The following is an 18,526-nucleotide window of genomic DNA, read 5'->3' as shown; positions in this document are numbered from 1 at the left end:
CCCCTAATGTTTTAAGTTATGAGGCTAACCTTCAAAATAGGATGTGGCTTAAAGGCTAGAGTGGTAGACCTCGAAACTTCGGGACTGGGTTCGAGTCTCGGCAGAGACGCTCAACATTCTGTGTGTGAGTCTGGGCAAATCACTTAATCACCCCGTACCTAACACAATGAAGGTGTCCGTTTGTAACGCAACTGGCGCTTATTTATGTAAAGCGCTCCGATACCTTCGGGTCCAGTTCGCGCTACATAAAACTCTGAAAACAATGTGGAAAATAAGGAAAAAAATGAAGTAAGTGGTACAATGTATTTAACAATTTATTGTGCTTAAAAATAAACACATTTGATGCAATAAGTGGCGAAAATTTCCTTTACTAAAAAATGTCTGGGTGCAGAGATTCAGGATTCTTTCTTTATTGAAAACCTTTCAGCTTGCAGAAGAAAAATACTGCAGAGCTGCCATACTTCAGAACCGTACACGCCACACAAATGATGTCCCTGAAAATAGGATTACTTTGAATGTGTCCTGGGGCATTCCACCTTGTTTCAGAGCCTGGAGCAAACATAACAAGAGAGATTGACCTTACATTAGGTGGTTTAACCTCTGCCTGCATACCACATTTTCCACCGCTCTCTACTTATAGTGACCGGGTGCCACAAGCCAATATTCTGGTTTTCCGACATACGACACCACAGGGCAAGCTTCTAAGTCTTGGGACCGTAGGCTAATACTTTCTGCTTCTATCTTTGAATAAAAACAGAGAAGCTGTTCTAAAATGAGCCTCCTGTGATGCGTTTTGTAAAGTTTCCAATTCTAAATGGCGACTGTCACGCAGGAAGAGGGGTCAGGCTGCGTGCCAAGCTCTGTAACAAGGCTGTAACAAGGCTGCGCAGCACCTGTATCAGCAGTGACGAGGGGCAATACAGCATGCTACGAGGACACCACTGGCGCTGGGCGGATATATTTTGCCAATGCTGAATGAGCAACAACAGAAAAACAGATAACAACAAGATTTCACAATTTCCAAACCATTCCGAACACTGCCCCACAGTGGTGGCCTTCATTGAAAAGAGGAATAAACAACCCAGCGTGACCATCCAAAAACATACGATAGCGGTAACCCTAAAAACTCCTATCACGAGGAGAGAGGGATACTTATGTCTCAAAATGGACAGCTGGTGTGAATTGTCTTTTCAAGCAAAGTGCCCACAAATCACTCCTTACAAGAGTTGTCTGAAACACATGGTTTAAAAACATATCATGAAAAAAAACAAGGGAAGTGCACCCTTCATTCATGGGAAACCTTCTCTCAGAAAAGAAAAAAAAACTATCCTTCCAGTGATTGCTATAAGTATTACCTAGGAAAAATGTTAAGTTTTCTTAGGGAAAACGATATGTTTTCTTAAAATAACCCTCACCCACCAAAAGGTCCCTTGGCATGCCTCATCATCGGGTTCTCCCTGCTGCAGGACGGGGCATGCTACGACCGACGGAGACGTGGGAGCCCTTTTGTGTACTAATACTATGTGATTTTGTGAGAGTGGAAGGGTCAGAAGGAAGAAGAGTTTAAAAAATACCTGGCTATGTGTAACCTACACTTTATTAATTCCTATAGCTGGTATCAGCCCAATCTCCCGCCCTTTTCTCTCCTCAGTTTGAGCTGAAAGTGCAACTCATTCAAATACAAACGTGCAAAAACAGGCACCGCAGGCTACTTCGGTCTCTTTACCCAGCATGGATAATAAAGTGTGGGCTTTGTTATATGGTAAGGCACGAGCATTTATATAGCACTTTTCTACCATGGCAGTGCTCTGAAGCGGTCTGAGGAAGGGTAGCATGCTACTCCGGCGACCCACTGTTAGGGATTTAGTAACATTTAAGAGTATAGATTGCTATGCTGTTCATATGCAGTGTCATGTGACTGCAATGTTGTGGAATTCACATTTACGTGCAAAATCCATGTATGTTCATTTGTCCTATCTGAGTTGAATAGGGTGTTACATCGTTGGCTAAGTAATGAAGCCATAGCACAGACAGGGTCAAGCTTCAACAATAGCAGGCTCGTATACCTATTGTTGGATGCCCTGTGGACCCCATTTAGTCCTCACACACACACTGTTGGATAATTAACATGTACCGGAAATTGTGCAGATTACTTTTACTTTAATTCCCATACGTTCGTGTTACATAAAAAAGCCTTATTGGATGGCGAATTTGGTTTACAATGAATTCAGTTTGTTTCAGGGACACTAGCGATCGCCTGTAAAATGCACAATAATGGATGCTGTTAATGTCTTCAAAAGTATTCTGTAATCAGAACAGACGTTCGGATAAGAGGGAATACGGCAGACAGGGACTCATGCCTAGCTTTTGAGAGAGTACAAAGTCACTGTGTGGGGTAGAAAGGGAGGCTCTCATCACGTGCGGAGGAGCCTAAATAGTTTCCTTAAAGAGTACACCCGTCAGCACCCTTTCTCCATGCGCCTCTCAAAAAGAAGGACTAGGAGAGCAGCAGCTTGTGACAAGTGGCATGCACAGTACTATAAACACACATATATTAAAAATTCTGATTAAAAAGACATTGTTCTAAAAAAAACAGAGATACAATAATCATAAAGCATTAGAAACTGCAACAATGATGCTTACACCTTTGCAGCGCTATTATTCAAATAATCCCAGAAGTGGCATGCTTCCTTAATGACCTCCCCCCAGCTATTGAAGATCAGCACTAACTTCATGGCATCCAAATTCCTATTCATTTTATACGGCAACTGATAGTCCTCTAAAAATGCTTCACACTGGTGGCTGACACGAGTGATTTTACTACATTGATATCCATATAGCGTTTTATATACTCCTTGCAAGGACTAAAGAGCACTGATGTGTGCAGGGGTCAACTGTTTAACATTATTTCTAGTGGTACTTGTGGATTCTCACGCCATGTCCCTATCAAAACATGCACTCTTGTCTCACTGCCACATTGGTAATCAAATCCATATACACAAGATGGCTTTTAAATGAGTTCCCTATATATCAAGAAAGCACATTTAGATGTTTTGGCAGCATAATCCACCACTGTGGCATTACACCTAATTTATCATTGATTTCCTTCCTAAATCTAGCATCAGATATCAGAAGGACATTGGCCAGAGTCGTTGCTGCAGCTATCTTACTTCATATCAATAGTGCAAATTCAAACTGCTAAAAAAACAACAACAAAGCATCTGTTTTTATGGTTATTGAAGGGACAGCAACAACAATGCTTAGTTGTTCTGAAGCACATCATGTGGGACTTCCCAAAACTGACAAGTGAATTATGCTTGGCATGTGCACACAGAGATTTAAGAATTCGCTGCAAACCAGTCTGGGTGCGATCACTCAAAAGAATGGTTTCACACCAATATTAATCTTGGGACATACCTACTGGTCCAGCCTGCACAAAACAAGAATCTAAGCCAAATAGATGACTGTGTGTTTCCCACCTCCGCAGCACATATACATCAAGTTGTACTCACACCTCGATCTCAAACATTAGCAGTCATTAAACATAATTACTGGCAGTGTCATGTGCACAACAAGACTCCATGCTATTTCAGCTGGGTAAGCAGTTGTCACCTAAATACCACACCCAAATCGAGTTATTCTCACCCTACAGTAGCTACAAAGGTCAGCTACATGTATTGACACCATAATATGCACAATATCGCTCTAAGCCATATAGTACGCTAAGTGTTTGCCACCCAAACACCCTATTCACGTCATATTAACATACCCATAACCCTATATTGACCAAATCATATATCAACCATCTTGAAGAAGTTAAATTATACCTCCCACATTCATATAAACATAAAATGGTGACAAAGTGATACATTCTCTAGGGCTTTCTCGAGTCATGGGGTTGGTTTTCTGACCCCTGGTTTTAAGGACTCAGTAAATGTGCCAAACCGAATCAGAAATCCAGTTGGACTGCAACCAATACACAATCCAACAAGCAATGTTTAAGTAAGAATTGTTTCTAGTAATTATCAGTCCAAAAGATGAGTCAGAAAAAATTGGTGGACACCCAAACCTTTCTTCATAAACAAAGTTTCCTCAGCTTGCTTTCACACGCGCCACCTTCTTTGAAAGACATTCAGATGGATCCCCATAGAATACAGAAAAAAGGTCACCCACACACTCATCAGCAGACTTGACTATGGCAACACACTCAACACCGGTATCACCCAGAAACGGCTCAAGAAACTTTAGAACATCCAAAACACTGCAGCCAGACTGGTCCTCAACATTCCGGGAAACCTCTGTTTGAGGTAGATGTGCGCTTTATAAATGTCCACTGTATTGTATTGTATTCCCTGCCGCAGCCGCATCACACAACACCTCTGACAACTCCACTGGCCCCAGTCAACAAGAGAATCACCTTCAACTTCCTCAGACATGCCTACAAAGCTCTCCATAACGAAGGACCAGCATACCTGAACCACTGACTCACATTCCACGTACCCTCCAGACAACTATGTTCCGCCCAGCTCGCACTAGCCTCGATCCCCAGGATTCACAAGCCCAGAACCGGAGGAAGATCCTTCTCCTAACTCGCCGCCAAGACCTGGAACACCCTGCCCATCCACCTAAGGCAATCTGTGTCGCGGACCTCAAGACCTGGTTTTTCGAACGATCCTACTCACAGAGGGACCAGCACCACCCCTCCAAAGCCTTAAGATCCTCACAAGAGAGTAGCCACACTATATAAGCCCCTGATTGATTGACTGATAAATGAATAGCACACTCTAAAAACAACAGGGACCATAATATGCATTTAAAAAGTATACTTCAAAATCTTAACCTAGTGCATATGACGTGAATTGTAACCACATAGAAAGCAATTGGAAACAGGTAAAATTCGAATACAGTTATTGCATTTTATTGCTCCATGCCCGCCTTGCGTTCTTTCTAGGCTCTATGCTAGTTCTACCAATTTAGTAAATAAACTGCCCAATACTGAGTTACAAAGGTGGTGTGCATTGTGCACCAGGTTTTAGAACAGTAAGCCTGCTATCTTGGCCAAAACCTGTGGATAAACATACAGCGCAGAAGAAGTCTATGAACACCACCTGCCACACAGCAACATTCAATTAGAGTCAGTTTTGAAGTTGTGCTTCTTCTATCTGATATCACTGCTGCGAATCTCCTCTATAACCTCTAGCCTGATGCATAAGGATTAGTCAGAGAGTTTGTTAACAAGGAACTTTTAGCCAGAGCTTGCAGTAAACAATAACCAAGAGCAAGCAAAGTGCCCTTGCAGCTACTGCTAAATTGTTTTGCAGTATTCTTTTCTGAAAGGCAACAAGGAATGAGGCACACAGGCACTAACATTCTTGGAATTCTGTTTTAGGAACTCAAAACAGTAATACACTCAAGCAAAGCAATTTCACTATCATGAACATATTTCATTTACGTAAGCTTGATTACTGCCATTTGTAGAACAGAAGAACATGATAAGAACGTGCATTAGACGGAAACACAGTTATTCACTTGTTTGAAAAAAGACACATTTCTCAATGAAATTAAAAACTTCTCATCTGTGCTACAAGAAACATGACATTTACACAAAAGCCATAAAATGAGCAAAAATACCTCTAAACATTACAACCGCAGCTGTACAAACCAGCAGAACAATAAACAGCAAGGTCCTGAGGCACAGGTCACAGGGATCCTGGCAAATTATCCTCCATCAACATCCATAACAGGATATATCTGGCAACTATCCTATGTAATCCATCACTAAAGCAAGACAATGGCCTAATTCAACTTAGCCAGTCACTATCCAGTAAGACCTACCTCTAAACAGTAGGAAAAAGAATTACATGAAACATCAACAGATCATTTTGATTCTTGAGATCAAGAATCTAAAAATTGTAAAGGGCATCCAGAATCTGAAAGCGCTTCAGGGCCAAACAAACGGTACAAATGGACTATACAAATGCACAAACCCTATCATCTTGCAAACAGATAGCACCCACACAGCTGCCACCTAATTTTGGTCGGATTAGAATACACTTATTCCTGCCTAACACTTCCCCTAAACTTAATAACTTCCCTAATGTCCATGTTTATTTTGCCCGAGGTAGTACTATATAACTCACTAATTACTCATTAATTATTAGACCTATACATACTATTGAATGTAAATGTAAATGTAAATGTATTTGAGCTTATATAGCGCACAGCTACCCACAAAGGGTTTCCCGGCGCTTGCTTAGGGAACCCGTCCTGGTATTCCCCTGTGAGATAACCCCAGCAGGGTATCCACAAGGTGAAAGCCAGGCATCCCGCCGCGAGGGGCCGTTGTGGAGATTAAGCAAGCTATTGCCCAGAGTCGCAGAGTGTGAACCCGTGAGTTGAGAAGGCACCGGAGCGAGAATTATCGAGTCCGTGGAATTTTTTTTTTGAGCTCAAGACCCGCCGAGGCGGGGAATTGAACCCTGGTCCAGGGCCGATCTCAGCTTCCGGGTCTGCAGCCTCTAACCCCTGAGCCACACTTCTCCACGCTGTGGTGCAGAATACATTGGAAGAGCATCCTTCATCAAACATCTGGTAATGGCGGTGACCCCATTACACCTAGCATGGTGGATACGTTTGTACAAAATGCCATGTGAGATAGTCGAACGGAATAAGACAATTCAGCCCACTACCTGTATGTGGGTTGAGCATGCCCAGAAGCCTATAGTTGCTTTCAGACCTATAATAGGAGTGGCTCTTTCAAAGTTAGCGGGCTTTAACCACATGGCTGCTAGGCGTTTTCCCGTCCTGCGCTGAAGATCCAAAATTACCATTATTCATGACGAGCTGGCCTTGTCATCCGCGCACGGCAGGTAAGCGCCATGACGAGCCCAGCTGGTCATTAGCTTCGAAGTGGTTAAGCTGTCAAACACCTACCAGAAGACAACCATTAGCACTAACTCCCCCGTACTTAAGAACTTGAATAAATAGTCCATCAGGACGAATATAATTCAAAACGTTTCTAGTTTGATTAAGTGGACAATTTTCTCAAAGTCAACCGGGAGGACAAATCTTGTGTTGGGCACTTTGGATATCGAGGAGCAGCAAATGCCCTCATAGTCTAAATGCTGTTGACCCCTGAATCTGCATGATTTATTGTGTCTCATCTATCTTAGTACTTTTCGTAACTACTATAATGAAAAGTTTACAACATATCCGGAGAGCCAGGAGCATCATGCTGCACTTCATTTGACAAACTATTTTTTTCTGATGCATACTCCTACTCCTTTAAAGCTATTTCATCTTATTCAAGAAGTTACACTGAGCTGAAGGTTTTATTTCTAATGATTTTATGATTGAACTGCAATAGTTGTTTAGATTATATTACAGAGGTCACCCTTCATACCTGTTACTATGAACCTCGTACCTAGCATTTCCTATGTAGGACCTTACGGATGTGTCAGTCATCTCTTGCAAAGCAAAGATCAAACCAGCATAATAATCAAGATCCAATGCTCTCCATCTGGTGATCATTGGCCTTTTGACACTACATAAGCCCGATAGTCCACTTGCTAGGTGAGGCACCTTGTGCGTTCATGGGGATCCAGCAGGTCGTGGCTTCTTAATCATCAGCCACAAGCAGTGTGGTGGCTGGTCACTTTCATCAAAAGATCTACACCCACCTCTAGGTATTGCTTGCTGTGAGGGCGAGGGTGTTTTACTGGTTGAAACCCATGCGTGAAAAAAGAAATCCAGAGCTCTGGCTAAATCCTGGACAGTGCACAGAGTAGAAGAAACAGAGGTCAAAGTTCAAAGCACTACTGCCCACAATCTACACTGGAATATTCGGATTGCAAAAGGATAATGCACCAACTTTCAAACGCAAACTAAAACACGCTTTATCTACACAAGCAACTACTGGTATACAAACGACAAAAAACAGGTGCGCATTTAAGAGAAAATAATACTGGTAGGCTTCTAAAAATATAAAACTTAATACAGATCTTGAACACAACGTGAACGAGAATGCAAGGCAAGTACCGACATGTTCGTTTTAACTGCAACATGTCGGTGCAAGCACAATAAAACTAATAGCCCAAACTGGCTGAGTCAGATAAAATGCACCCTTTTATCTGAACATCTTTTCCCACAACAGCCATCAGATTCTGGTAATTGGAATATGCGCTTCAAAGCCGGAGCAGGGACTCGGGGTGGTGTGCTCGCTCACAGACACTTCCTGTTCAAAGAGACTAATTAAAGGAATTAGCCTGTGTATACCGCTCCCAGCAGGCAGAGCTGTGATACAGACCCCCGAAGCATGCATCCACTGCCTGGCTTGGCCCTCGAGCTGGTGTATCGCCAGGCAGTGACAGGATAAGAAACGTCGCCGTCAATGGACTCATTTAAATGTTTTTTTATTCACGTGACTGTGTGTACCAAGCTCTAGACTTGTGTGGAGACCTAGCATCCTGCCATGCTGCTTTGGTAAGTAACCTACACTAAGAGAGCGCAAAGTTGTTTTTTCGGAACCTCAGGAGAATACTGTCAACATTATATTATTGAGATATTGCATTTACTACCGTGACAAATGTCAGTTGAGGAGGCCCGTCCACCACATACAGCTGATCCAAAGTGCGAACCCCACTTTAAAGGAAGATCATCTGAAAACATGCATTGGCAAAGCCAATGGGTTTCGCCTATGCGCAATCTTTTGTCTTTGTCAATGATTTTTGTACATGTTGCTGATTACTATAATAAAGATGTGACAAACGGAAAGAGCTGAAGATTTGGCGAACTGCCTTCGAGTCTTTGAGTCTGCTCAACATCCTGTGATCCTGGCCAAATCACAATCTCCCCAGTGCCATAAAAAGTGTCTTTGTGCAATATAACTGGTGCTCTTATAAAACACCGAACACTTTAAAGAACTTTGAAATGAATAGAAGGACAGATGCTGTACAAAAAGTGAATGCAATACATGATTCCAAAACGTGAACATTTCTACTGCACAAGCAGACGCCATGTAAAAAAAGGCATCATTTTAACTCAAAGTGTATCTAATGAGCATTTCAGACCAAAGTTATCTAAAATGTTTTAATCTTTAGGGAGATGACAACCTTGTGACATTTTCTCACTTGCCCTTTGCAGAGGATGGAGTCTATTTTGTTTGTGTGCATGGCACAGAGATGATTCAATGGACCTTTAAACTGCCAAACTCTTGGAAGGTTGGCAAAAGGGTGCGGGTTGCAGCCTCTCTCGGATGAATGGTTCTTGAAAAGCATATGCTAAGGCAGGACTATTGTTAATTACGGAGGCAGCTGTAGCTGGATTCGACCTGAGATCCATTGGCACTTAACTGCTCCATCCTGTCCTGCTGCAGAATATCATGATTAGAAAAAGAAAGCATCACTTGTGCTGGTGGTTTGTTATGTGCATGCTACTGATTTTCTATGGGTAAGTCGTCTGGAGGAGACTGCGATGCAGTTAGTGGGACTGGGAAAGGAATTCTGGGTAACAGAACAAGCATACACGTGAAGACAATTTTGACTTTTGATGGGTGATGGTTTTTAACTAGCCGTGCCTTAGACCCAAAGGTACTTTAAGGGCAGTTCCAGGGCATTTGGTCTCTACCTAAAACATTGCGCTAGTTCCCTGAAGAATTAACCAGCTCGAAAATGTAATTAAATTGACTCTGTTTGGCTGGGTGACTCTTTAGTAAAAAGTATTTTTAAGTTAATGCATATGTTAAATGATGCTGAAACCTGAATGTTGGTTATCTAAGAGATTGGACTGAAGCAACTGTCAGCAGTCCCTAGTTCTACCCTAAGCCTCCTGAATAAGCATATGGACTAGGGGTCCGAGTGGTTGTGTTAAGCAAGGCCCCAACATCTTGACTCACTTTCTTCATCTCCTGTACCCTTGCTCAGAGCGATCACCTGCAGCAGAGGTGTCTGGGCTGGTAGCAGGAGGCCGAGCCAAGGCATGGGAGTGCTACACACATGTATCTACACCTGGGACGGGTATAGGCAATGAAGAGGGGAATGAAAGAGTAGTAGGAATCAAGTAATAAAAAAAAAAAGGCAAAAATAATGGAAGATGAGAGATATGAAAGAGGGGAAAAGAGACTCAGGTTGAAATCATACCGGTCAACTCCACTGCCTTTGGCGGGTGACACCGGCATGGGAGAGGCATTTCCTCAAACATGCAACATTGCATTTGATAAAGCGTTAATTTGTCATGCACTGTAAATTACAGTTTGTCACAGTTATTATGGCGCTGAATTTACTGACCTACGGGAGAGTGGGGAGCTACGTTGGCCAGGGGTCTCTAACTCGTGCCCTGCTGCCTTTCAAGAAATGAAAGAACAAAATGAAGGAGTACTACCCGATGAGGGTAAATGAAGGCTTTTGTCTAAACTCAGGAAACATTGTTCCTTTGTTAGGAAACCCCTCACTCACCACCTAGTGGTGACTTGCTTCATCATCGGGGCCCACCCAAGTGGCCTAGCGTCACTTGGGTGTGCTTCAACACCTGCAATTGCAGTGGAGCTGGTAGTGAGATGTGGGGTGCAAACAAAAAGAGTGTAAGTGTTAAAAATTGTCCTGGTAGTCTTTTATTTAGAGTTTAATAAAAAAGTAACTGGACAAAAGTTAAAAATAAAGTTGAGATAGTAGTAGGGAAGTTACGACCTACTTATCTCTGTTTTATGTGTTGGTCGACATGTTTTTACCATAAGGGGAAAATCCCCGGTATTCCTCAGGACCAAAACAAGGAAGTGGGTGGTATGTGCCCCCTAAAAGACACACCCAGCCCTAAATCCTTGGACATCAGAAAAAAAATAGACTTCTGGATCGCACACCTAAAGTTCAGGGTGCTGCAAAACCTGTGGAAAGGAAGGAAAGTGAATAAAATAATTACTATCCTGTTACGTAGTGTAGTGATAGAGTGCAGGATACGTGCAATTATTCTGGTTTTCCACAGTGGTGGTTGACACAGTGCCTTCATCGATGTAGAGCGTGTCTACAGGTGCTGTGCAAACGTGCTCTTAGCTTTGGAAAAAAATGTCTATTGGATAAGGTCTGATTTTAAGCCTTAGTGCGTGCTATATAATATACATGCTGGCATCGTAGTCTGGGGTGCACTGAGTTGGAGTGCTCATATTTTGTACCGCCGTGATTTATTTTTGGTGCCAGCTAAGTAGTGGATAATCGCTATTGTAGGACCTGTTCAGAGTTCGTGGTCAACACAAAAAGACAAACTAGACTAACAAACATCAACAACATAGAGTAATTCACGACATTATTGTATGGCAGAAAGATGGAAAAGGGCTTACAATGCTGGGGCTCAGGTCGAGCTGCATCAAGCAGGAGTGGGGCGCTATGCCGGTAACAACATACTCTAGGAAGAAAAAGGTATGTTGTTGGTAAAGGGATAACTACCCTGTTTGGCGCTAAAAGGTGGCCTCCGTTGTTTGTTCCTGCTGGTAGGGAAGGAAAAGATCAACTTACAGTTGTGTGGGCGGAATCAGGCGGGTCACCTACTTCTCCGTGCTCGCTGCTTGGTAGCAATGAGACAGTGAGGGCGTGGCGCATAAATGCGTTTGATCGCTTCCGGCGGCGGCCATGGCACTACGGGAACCCGGGAGGGTCAAGCGTAGGCATGGAAACCAAGCGATGCTGCGCTTGCGCAGAAGTATGGGAAACAGGGCCTGTCAGCGTGGTTGTCGCCCGGCGCCCTTGTGTACGCGATCCAGGGACAGCGGTTGGCATGGGAACTGCACGGCGCTGCGCCTGCGCAGTGGGAATGTAAACACAGGCTGGCGGGTTGAAGCGCTGTTGCCGCCCGGTGCCGTGTGTTGGAAAGAGGTCGGAACGATCTGTAATGGGAAGGGCTAAAAAAAGCTTAAAGGAGCTTGCTGGAACTATTGTCAGCGGGGCGAGGGATTAAACTGGGGATTAATGTAGATGCCAACTGTGGTGTCTACAGAATATGAGACCATGCTTATTGGCTTGGATATATATGGAGAGTGATATAAGACGAAGGGATGGTGAGCCTTCAGTCTAAAGTGGAGGACGCATGTGGGCTTGTAGTCAAGGGAGGAATGCTGAAGACATGGGGAACTGGAAGTAGTATAAATGGTACTACAGCCTTAAGAAAAAGGCTTAAGGGAATTGGCTGTAATGATGGATATCCTACATCTATAGGAGGAATCAAATGTATGGGAACTGTCGTGGGTACAGTCAGGTTGGCTGGAAAGAGAATCATCTCAACACAGAATTCCATGGGATATTATCATTAAGCCCATGGATGTGAGTGGAAAGTCTATATATCCATCTCTGTTCCTTTTCAAATAAGCGGGCCTGGATGTTGGGGCCTGCTTGCAGCTGTTCGATGACCGTCCACCTCATATCGTTGGTAGTATGGTGGGCCGTTAGGAAATGGTCTGTGAGTTTCGTCATGTTTTTCTTACATCTTATAGTACTCCTGTGTTCACAGATTCGTTGTTTGATTTTTCGCGTTGTCATCCCGACATAGGGTTTGCCACAGGTGCAGGTGATAAGATAAACTACATTGGAGCTATTGCAATTAGTATGGGATCTCTGCTCCCATGTCTTTCCTGGTTCCAAATTGATGGTCTTGGTATTTTCAGTGAGGTGACATACGCTGCAGTCCCCACAGCGCGAATGTCCAGTGACTGGTGGTAGACCCCATATCTGAGTTAATGTTGGTTCGTTGGTATTGTGATTGTTTTTGGGTCTGGTGTTCACCAAGGTATTTTTTAGACTGTTCGCTTTTCTATATGAGAAGAGTGGTTTTTCCCATTGGAATGAACCAGAGTTGATAATAGACCAATGTTTTCTGATACTTTTACTCACTTCATTGGAGATGGCATTGTAGGTCGTCACACATGTCAGAGGTATGTTCTCCGTGTCTTTTACAATTTCCTCTAGGAGTGCTTGACGTGGTTGATTTCTTGCCCGTTGGCGGCATTTCTTAGTGATTTTGGTGGGGTATCCAAGTTGAGACAGTTTGGTGGAAAGGTCATCTGCTTGTTCCCTGAAGTCCTGGAGATTGGTACAGTTCCTCCGCAGTCTAAGGTACTGGCCATAGGGGAAGTTCTCCCGTAGGGGTCGGGGATGAAAGCTTTCAAACCTGAGAAGGTTATTCTTAGCCGTAGGCTTGAAATGTGTCTTAGTGACCAGAGTGTCCTGATGTTTTTGAATTTCAATGTCTAAGAAGATAATTTTTTCTTTGTCTATGCTGTGGGTAAAGTGTAGATGTTGGTCACGTGCATTGATCCAAGTGATAAAAGTTGTTAAAACCTCCTGGGGGCCCTTCCAGATTGCTAGCACGTCGTCAATGTAACGGCGCCAGAACACTAGGTTTCCAAGATAGGGGTTGTTGGGCGAAAGTATGTGTTGTGTCTCAAAATCAAAAACATAGAGTCCTGCTATGCTAGGAGCAAAAACACTGCCCATAGATGTGCCCCCTATTTGTAGGTACAGGGATCCCTCGAATTCAAAAAAGTTCCTTTTAAGAGCCAAGGTGGCACAATCAATGATGAAATTGATGGGTGTTCTATATTCCCATGTGGTCTTTTCCAGAGTTTCTTTCAGTACCTTGATGGTGGCGTCTTGGGGAATGTTGGTATAGAGACTCTCTATATCTAGGCTGACCAATATCATATCATCCTCCATTTTGATGGTTTCCAAGATGGTAAGGAGGTTTTTTGTGTCTTTCAGGTAGGTTGCGGTCCCTTGCACAATCGGTTTCAAAAAATAGTCGCAGAATCTCGACAATGGTTCGAGGAGTGAGCCTATTCCAGACACTATTGGTCTCCCCGGAGGTGGGTTTTTATTCTTATGCATTTTCGGGACTATGTAAAAATATGGTATTTTCTCTTCAGTCTTGGTAAGATAGTCCGCTTCCTGTTTGGAGATTTCACCTCTGTGTTCTGCTTCTTCGACCAAATTCATAATTTCTCTTTTCAGGTCATCTCTAGGGTCCTGTGTGAGGGGAAGGTAATTGTTCCTGTCCTCTAGTAGTCGTCTGCATTCTTGCTGGTAATCGGTGGTATTCATGATCACTAGGCCCCCGCCTTTGTCGGCTGGTTTTATGATGATCGTGTTATCCCTCTTTAGGTCAGATAGAGCTTTTCTCTCTGCTCCACTGATGTTCTGGTAGCGTTTGGGGATTCTCGTGGACTCTATGTCTTTAAACACTGCTTGTTCAAACGTGTTTATCTCCACAGGGATGGTATGTGGTGGTGGGACAAACGTTGACTTTGTTTTTAAGCCGGTTTCATTGGGTATTTCCTCCGTGTTTTCCTTGTTGGTTTTCTCAAAAAACGCTTTGAGTTTTAATTTTCTGAAGAACCCTGCTAGTTCACAGTGTAATTTGAATTTATCTAAATTCGCAGTTGGGACAAATCCCAGTCCTTTGTTGAGGACTTTCTTTTCGATGTCTGTAAGGGCGTGTGACGATAGATTGGTCACTAGGTCCTCATGTTGCTGGGACCCGCTTTGTTGGATGCGGTTTTGTTCCTGGTGTTGCTGCTCACCATGTCATCTTCTTTCCAATGGACGGTGTTGCCCCTTTTGTTGCGTCCTCTCCCGCGCCTGCCTCTGTTCTGAAAAGGAGGGCGGTATTGATTTTGTTGATATGGATATTGCTGGAAGGGAGGTTGCCATCCATACATGGGGAATTGTTGTGGTTGTTGGTACGGGTTGAAAGGGGGTTGGTTATATTGTGGCCACTGGTAATTGCCTTGGTAGCCACCTCTCTTTCTCTGCCGCGGTGTGCTGTTGTTCGAGCCTCCACTGCTATTGGAACTGTGGGAAGCGTTGCTGGATGCATCAGAATCTTGGTCCTGTGCGGTGGTCCCTTTAAAGTCTTTATCAGAGTATGGGTAGGCTTTTACAAAAGAGAATTTTTTTAGATCTTTTTGAAATTTGGAGACCTTCTGTTGGGTTAGATTCTCCCTATATTCATTGATCTCCTTATTTATTTCATCCAATCTCTTTTTGTACCCTGTAATGGTAGCTTTTATCTGGCCTTCTACATTTAGAATTTCGATTTGGATTTTTTCAGAAAGTCTTATGGCTGTTTTTAAAATCAACATGATCCAGTCACGCGTACAGTGCCAAGCTATTAGTGCCCAGTCCCTTCTAAATTCCTCATCCTCCAAAAAAATGCGGGGGGCATTGGTCACTAATAGGCCTTTGGGGGCCATGTTGTTTGTCACATACTCTTTGAGAATTGTTCCATGCAGTATTGTTCTAATTCGATTGCGTTTGAGTTCAGAGAGTTTGTCCCATTCCGATGTCTGTGAGATGGTATTGCTGATGCTAGGGTCTGCAAAAGCATTAAGATCGCTCATGATAGAGTCTATTTCCTCCGTGGAAAAGGATAGGCCCTGGTTTTCCGCCATGCTTATGTCGCGATCACTCTGCTGTGTTTTTGCTTGAGAGGAAAAGAAAGTCTTAAACTCTCGCAGCTGTGCGCTGCCAAAATCTTGGAAAACAAGTAGGAGAGTAAGGAATTGCGTCCGTAGTCGTCGGACGGGGAATACTCCTGATTCCCTGGGTCAAGGTATGAAAGAACAAAATGAAGGAGTACTACCCGATGAGGGTAAATGAAGGCTTTTGTCTAAACTCAGGAAACATTGTTCCTTTGTTAGGAAACCCCTCACTCACCACCTAGTGGTGACTTGCTTCATCATCGGGGCCCACCCAAGTGGCCTAGCGTCACTTGGGTGTGCTTCAACACCTGCAATTGCAGTGGAGCTGGTAGTGAGATGTGGGGTGCAAACAAAAAAGAGTGTAAGTGTTAAAAATTGTCCTGGTAGTCTTTTATTTAGAGTTTAATAAAAAAGTAACTGGACAAAAGTTAAAAATAAAGTTGAGATAGTAGTAGGGAAGTTACGACCTACTTATCTCTGTTTTATGTGTTGGTCGACATGTTTCTACCATAAGGGGAAAATCCCCGGTATTCCTCAGGACCAAAACAAGGAAGTGGGTGGTATGTGCCCCCTAAAAGACACACCCAGCCCTAAATCCTTGGACATCAGAAGAAAAATAGACTTCTGGAACGCACACCTAAAGTTCAGGGTGCTGCAAAACCTGTGGAAAGGAAGGAAAGTGAATAAAATAATTACTATCCTGTTACGTAGTGTAGTGATAGAGTGCAGGATACGTGCAATTATTTTATTCACTTTCCTTCCTTTCCACAGGTTTTGCAGCACCCTGAACTTTAGGTGTGCGTTCCAGAAGTCTATTTTTCTTCTGATGTCCAAGGATTTAGGGCTGGGTGTGTCTTTTAGGGGGCACATACCACCCACTTCCTTGTTTTGGTCCTGAGGAATACCGGGGATTTTCCCCTTATGGTAGAAACATGTCGACCAACACATAAAACAGAGATAAGTAGGTCGTAACTTCCCTACTACTATCTCAACTTTATTTTTAACTTTTGTCCAGTTACTTTTTTATTAAACTCTAAATAAAAGACTACCAGGACAATTTTTAACACTTACACTCTTTTTTGTTTGCACCCCACATCTCACTACCAGCTCCACTGCAATTGCAGGTGTTGAAGCACACCCAAATGACGCTAGGCCACTTGGGTGGGCCCCGATGATGAAGCAAGTCACCACTAGGTGGTGAGTGAGGGGTTTCCTAACAAAGGAACAATGTTTCCTGAGTTTAGACAAAAGCCTTCATTTACCCTCATCGGGTAGTACTCCTTCATTTTGTTCTTTCATACCTTGACCCAGGGAATCAGGAGTATTCCCCGTCCGACGACTACGGACGCAATTCCTTACTCTCCTACTTGTTTTCCAAGATTTTGGCAGCGCACAGCTGCGAGAGTTTAAGACTTTCTTTTCCTCTCAAGCAAAAACACAGCAGAGTGATCACGACATAAGCATGGCGGAAAACCAGGGCCTATCCTTTTCCACGGAGGAAATAGACTCTATCATGAGCGATCTTAATGCTTTTGCAGACCCTAGCATCAGCAATACCATCTCACAGACATCGGAATGGGACAAACTCTCTGAACTCAAACGCAATCGAATTAGAACAATACTGCATGGAACAATTCTCAAAGAGTATGTGACAAACAACATGGCCCCCAAAGGCCTATTAGTGACCAATGCCCCCCGCATTTTTTTGGAGGATGAGGAATTTAGAAGGGACTGGGCACTAATAGCTTGGCACTGTACGCATGACTGGATCATGTTGATTTTAAAAACAGCCATAAGACTTGCTGAAAAAATCCAAATCGAAATTCAAAATGTAGAAGGCCAGATAAAAGCTACCATTACAGGGTACAAAAAGAGATTGGATGAAATAAATAAGGAGATCAATGAATATAGGGAGAATCTAACCCAACAGAAGGTCTCCAAATTTCAAAAAGATCTAAAAAAATTCTCTTTTGTAAAAGCCTACCCATACTCTGATAAAGACTTTAAAGGGACCACCGCACAGGACCAAGATTCTGATGCATCCAGCAACGCTTCCCACAGTTCCAATAGCAGTGGAGGCTCGAACAACAGCACACCGCGGCAGAGAAAGAGAGGTGGCTACCAAGGCAATTACCAGTGGCCACAATATAACCAACCCCCTTTCAACCCGTACCAACAACCACAACAATTCCCCATGTATGGATGGCAACCTCCCTTCCAGCAATATCCATATCAACAAAATCAATACCGCCCTCCTTTTCAGAACAGAGGCAGGCGCGGGAGAGGACGCAACAAAAGGGGCAACACCGTCCATTGGGAAGAAGAGGACATGGTGAGCAGCAACACCAGGAACAAAACCGCATCCAACAAAGCGGGTCCCAGCAACATGAGGACCTAGTGACCAATCTATCGTCACACGCCCTTACAGACATCGAAAAGAAAGTCCTCAACAAAGGACTGGGATTTGTCCCAACTGCGAATTTAGATAAATTCAAATTACACTGTGAACTAGCAGGGTTCTTCAGAAAATTAAAACTCAAAGCGTTTTTTGAGAAAACCAACAAGGAAAACACGGAGGAAATACCCAATGAAACCGGCTTAAAAACAAAGTCAACGTTTGTCCCACCACCACATACCATCCCTGTGGAGATAAACACGTTTGAACAAGCAGTGTTTAAAGACATAGAGTCCACGAGAATCCCCAAACGCTACCAGAACATCAGTGGAGCAGAGAGAAAAGCTCTATCTGACCTAAAGAGGGATAACACGATCATCATAAAACCAGCCGACAAAGGCGGGGGCCTAGTGATCATGAATACCACCGATTACCAGCAAGAATGCAGACGACTACTAGAGGACAGGAACAATTACCTTCCCCTCACACAGAACCCTAGAGATGACCTGAAAAGAGAAATTATGAATTTGGTCGAAGAAGCAGAACACAGAGGTGAAATCTCCAAACAGGAAGCGGTCTATCTTACCAAGACTGAAGAGAAAATATCATATTTTTACATAGTCCCGAAAATGCATAAGAATAAAAACCCACCTCCGGGGAGACCAATAGTGTCTGGA

General features: G+C 43.4%; 1 protein-coding gene across 3 annotated transcripts in view; it reads right to left on the bottom strand.

Annotated features, from left to right (window-relative positions):
* TBCD (tubulin folding cofactor D) overlaps positions 1 to 18,526 on the bottom strand; it is a 2,218,561-nt gene that overhangs the window by 1,429,453 nt on the left and 770,582 nt on the right. The window lies entirely within an intron of this gene.

This window comes from Lissotriton vulgaris, chromosome 7, assembly GCF_964263255.1.
Source record: "Lissotriton vulgaris chromosome 7, aLisVul1.2, whole genome shotgun sequence".
Taxonomy (NCBI): domain Eukaryota; kingdom Metazoa; phylum Chordata; class Amphibia; order Caudata; family Salamandridae; genus Lissotriton; species Lissotriton vulgaris.
Note: the sequence above shows the minus strand (reverse complement) of the source record. Positions and strands in the feature narration are given on the sequence as shown.